Source organism: Condylura cristata, unplaced genomic scaffold, assembly GCF_000260355.1.
Source record: "Condylura cristata isolate star-nosed mole 26May11 unplaced genomic scaffold, ConCri1.0 scaffold00008, whole genome shotgun sequence".
Lineage (NCBI taxonomy): Eukaryota > Metazoa > Chordata > Mammalia > Eulipotyphla > Talpidae > Condylura > Condylura cristata.
The window spans coordinates 13,737,204-13,742,040 of record NW_004567109.1 but is presented as its reverse complement, the minus strand read 5'-3'; the positions used below and the strand labels follow the sequence as shown (position 1 = coordinate 13,742,040).

Genomic DNA, 4,837 nt, shown 5'->3' with positions numbered 1-4,837 from the left:
TGGAAATGTGTCTTGGTGCATATGGGAACCATTTCAAGGAAATATATACGACAGTGGATATGGGTCAGAGTGTCTGTGCATCTTCAAGTACAAGATTGCATGCTAAAGGTAAGACTCTGATTTAGATGCCTCCTGGGGAAGCCTTTTTTTTTTTTTTTTTTTTTTGCCATAGAAAAACGGGGATGTAAGCCAAAGGTGCTGCAGGTGGGGAAGAAGTGAGAGGATTCATAAGAGGCAGAGTGGAGAGCAGAACAGGCAGATCTACCGATAAACACTGCTGAGGGGAGCTGTGGTGAGACAGGAAAGGTCTGCTGTGCCTTATGGGTCACGCCCTGGCCAGGGATCAAACTCAGGCCTTAGGGGTGAGTGCCCTGAAATGTAACCCCTACGCCACCAGGGAGGGCCCTTTCATTTCAAGGCATAGTTCAAAGCTCACCCCTCTAGGAAGCCACTCACAAATCACCTTTTCTGTTGTCCCCCAGTACTTGATTTGCAGCTCCCTGCCAGTGTTTACTGCACTGTGCCCTGCAGTTAATTGCAATGGGAACCATCTCCATCACTGCATTATTATCTGTGAGGTCAGGTGCTGATTACCTAAAAAACTTTTTTTTAATATTTATTTATTTATGCATACAAAATCAGAGTACAGGCCAGAGGTACTGGGGGGGTGAGATGCTTCACCAGAGACAGAGTGGGGGGAGCAGAATAGGCAGATCGACCAAGTATACTGATGAGGGGAGCAGCGGGTGAGACAAGAGAGCTCTACTGCACCACGTGGGTCACCTCTGAGGCGGGGACTGAACCAGCACCGAAGCGACTGCAGCCAGCTTGCAGTGCCACACTTGAACCCCAGGGAGGGTCCTAAAAAACTTTTATCTCCTATAATCCTGCCCATCATAGGCCCTGACAAGTATTGGTTCAACTGATTTGCATGTGTTTGACCTAGTTATAATTCATGTCTAATTTGTTTTTTGATGCTTACATTCAAACTTCTTTCCTGAACTTTACACTTTCTATCTCCAAAAGTCTCTTAAAATATCTTGTGGGCACCTTAAACTGAGTTTATGATCCCTCTCAAACCTACTCCTACTTTCTACCTCAGTAAATGGTACCTCCCTATTTTTTCAACCCAGAAACTCGGGAGTTATTTTTGACTACTCCCTTCTCTTTCTAAATCCAGTCAACCACCAAATCCTATCCATCCCACTAGTTACATCTCCCTTGAAAACAACCCCCCATCTCCATCTGTGCTGCCACCATCATATTCTGAGCCACACACACCACCACCTAGATTTTCCCAGCTGTTTCTCATCCATAGCCTAATCTTTGGTCTTGTTCTCCAATCCCTTCTCTGCAAAGTGTTTTACTAAAGGCCACTTCCCCACCTAAAAATCCTACAGTGGATTCTCTTTACAACATGTAAAGAGTAACATTTTATCAAGGCTTACAAAATTTTCCAAATCTGCCCCTCACCCACCCTGTTAACTTCATTTCACATTGTAGGCTCCTGACACTGATTTATTCCATTTCTCACACATGCCATATTTCTCACCTGGCCGGTCACAATTGTTTCTTTTAACTGGAATTCTTTTCCTTTTCCTTTAGCTTGTCACTGCTAAACTTTTGTGACTTACTTAAAACATCACTTTCTTTTGTGACTTTCTTGATGGAATTTGAGCTTAGTGTTCTTGCTCCTTCATGCTTGCAGCACCCCTGCCAGAACCATTATTCCACTGTGTCAGTCTGTCCCCACCAGGCTACCTCCTGGGAGGACAACGATTGCTTTTCTCTCTCAACAGCTTTCCTGGGTCTACATTAGCACCCAGGACATGGAAGTGTGATAAGCAATTTCCAGATATCTACAAAACTGGTACCAGGTATGTAACCAATTTTTATGCAATGACTGACTCACCCTATCCTAAAAGACTTCTAGGAGTTTATACTTCTCTAAGTTAAAAGATATAAATTTGATTGGGCAGCTATGCTAGCTGCCTTGTTTTCTGGTTCATAATCATGATCAGTTCAACAAGTGTTTACCAGTCTCTACTCCATGCTGGACACAGAGTTACGTTCCTTGGAAATATAAAGGGACAGTATCGGCTTGTAAAATGCTACAAAAGGGAAAAAGATGCATGAGAGTGGCACTCACTATGAGAAAAATAATTACAAGCTATCAAAGTGCATAATATGGACTTATATAAATTAAAGGTTTAAAACTAGAAAGAAAAAAACAAACACTAGAATCAATGGACAGGTAAGGCTGGCTGCCCCCAAAACCAAAACAATTAGGTTTCCCAAGGTAGAAAAAGTAAAAAATGGACATGACAAAGCAGACAATCACCAATAAATCCTAGAATAACTGAACCAACAGGTATCTTCAAAGCCTGAGCCATAAAAATGGAGGGTAAATTACCTGCAGTCAACATTTTGTTTGGTACTTGTCTACTGTCAAGCACTACTCTACTACTATAATACATATTTAATTTTAAAAAGTAATACTTTTTTAGCAAATAACAAACTTAAGGAAATTACTTCCAAAAGATGATTTAACTTTTTAAGAATAGCCAGTTAAATTAGTGGTTAGAAGGATACTTGTACTGCAACCTTCTACTCACAGTACTTACTACATTTTGAATAAGTGGTCAACTATCAGTTTAAAGCTTTCAACAGGAACTCCTATTTTACTCTTTTCCCGTCCGACTCCTTGGAACCCAGGCAGAATTTCTGGCTTGTTCTCTAACCTTCTCAATTTATCAGTGAAGATAATTATAATCATACACAATATATTTCTTTGTGTCAGATATACAGGTCTGATTCAACATAGTAATCCTTACTTTCTGAAGAGAAGCAAGTTTGGGTCGAGTATCTTTTATTACTCTAAATACCATTTTCCTAGCAGGAAACCAGAAACCAGCTCTACAGACTATACTGGCTAAATGCAAGATTATCTCTTTGAACTGACTTGTAAACTGAAAAGGGACTCTTGTTTATAGCAACAAAAACCCCTGAGGCAAGATGAGTGAGTTGATCCTTTGGGTATTTCATGGAATAGGCCTTGGAGTATTCCTTGTGGAATCACACAACCTCTGTAATTCTACAAGAACACATATAGAGGGTAATATATATCAAAATAACTTTGTAGCTTTTTTCAAAGACAAAAAAGACACCTTGAAAGTAAGCACATGACTGCTCACATAAATGATTGGAAAACTAGCAAATGACATCTGACTTACTCTAGATTAGGCCCAGAAATCTAATGTTTAAAACATTACAAGATGTAAACATGAGCGTCAAATGATTGCAAACATATCAGAATTGGTGAGAAGGAAAATAATAGATGTCCTGAAATTTTCTAACCCCAAATGTCTTTTATTCCACTGTAATTTTTGTAGACTATGCATCCTATTAAGAAATTTCCAAGTTAAAATTTTATTATTGAGCAAAACTCCTTTTTTTCCTTCACTCCTCATGTATTAAGCCATCTGGAATGTGACCAGATGTAATGAAACTAACAAGGCTACAGAGGACCACAGTGAAGGAAATAGTGAATGAAGTTGAGAACTGGAGACAATGTAGGTGTTTGGGACAGCAAAGGGAAAAAAAAAAGTATTGGAAGTATCATTCTACTACAGTCTAGAGGACTTCACTTTAGGATCAGATGGATACAGACCCAAACTAACTTGAACACAAGTTAGCAATTCAGTATGTTTGTTGGGGGGAAAAAATGAGTAATTGGCTAACAACTATTGAAAAGGTCAGCAAATCAGTAGACATTAAAACTGAAAAAAGGGTGACAAATTAGGGGAGAAAGCTCATTTTTAATGAACTCTTCTCTAAAAGCACTTTGGAAACCATCAGCAGAGGCAAGGGAGGAGGAAAGAATCCCTCTGTGACTATCAATTCCTTTCCCAAATTCTCCCTCTCAAGAGGAAACCCCATTTCTTGGTTCACCTAAATTGACACCAATCAAGGCCTGTCAGGTAGGTAACGGTGAGGTATCTCACGGTTTGGGAGAATTCAGGGCTTCCCTGGACAGTCTGGCACGTCTTAAGATGGGGGAGTCAGTCTCCCGGTGTCCCTAAAATTCTGCCCACCTATCTCCTGCCCCTTAATTAAGAGACACCTAGTCACTTCCCCTGTGATTTCAAAAAGGAGGGATACTTAAAGCTTCTCCCCTTCAATTATCTTCTCTAAAGCCCTCAAAAACATGGGTTTCCCCATTCCCTGGCATATTAGATCACCCTGTTTCGGCCTATAGATCAGGAAGCACAAAAATATCTTACTCCCCAACAAGTACAGACCCCTGTCACTCTTAGCCAAAGAGGCACCAGGTGTCCCCCCTCCCCCCCATCTATGAGAAGGTCCGGGCCTCCTCGGCTCTCCCTGTGCTTTCTTCCTTGTTCCTAATCCCACTTCCCAGACTGTCACATCGCCTTAGGAAAAGCACCTGCTTCTTTCCCCGGGACTTCATGCCCCAGGTGTCCAACACCCCCCTCCGGTGTGGCTAGGGCCCTCCCTTTCTCGGCACAGCCCCCTCTGCTCTTGCTCCCCCACCTCTGTCCGCCCCACTCAAGTCTCTGAGGGTCTCTTCCTGGGCGTGTATCCAGGCTTTCCTCACCTTTCACCACCCCCCCTTCCCTTAGAGGCCTCTCCCCAGCTCCTCAGAGAGGGGCCTGGTGCTCCCCCGACCCCGCCTTTGGGGATCTCCCAGGATCCCCACACCCCTCGTCAGGGTCCCGGAGTCCGGGCCTCCCAGTCCGGAGTCTCTCCAGCCCCTCCTGGCCCCTCGGCCAAGGACTTCCGGGCCCCACGGTCCGGGGGCAACGGGGGCCCTCAG

At 43.1% G+C, this 4,837-nt stretch overlaps 1 protein-coding gene across 1 annotated transcript in view; it reads right to left on the bottom strand.

The window, feature by feature from the left end:
• GMEB1 (glucocorticoid modulatory element binding protein 1) overlaps positions 1–2,514 on the bottom strand; it is a 22,592-nt gene extending 20,078 nt beyond the window's left edge. Inside the window, exon 1 of the mRNA XM_004678695.2 lies at positions 2,038–2,514. The gene's annotated coding sequence lies outside the window, so the exon portion shown is untranslated. The remainder of the gene's footprint in view (positions 1–2,037) is intronic.
• Between the last annotated feature and the right edge of the window lie 2,323 nt (positions 2,515–4,837).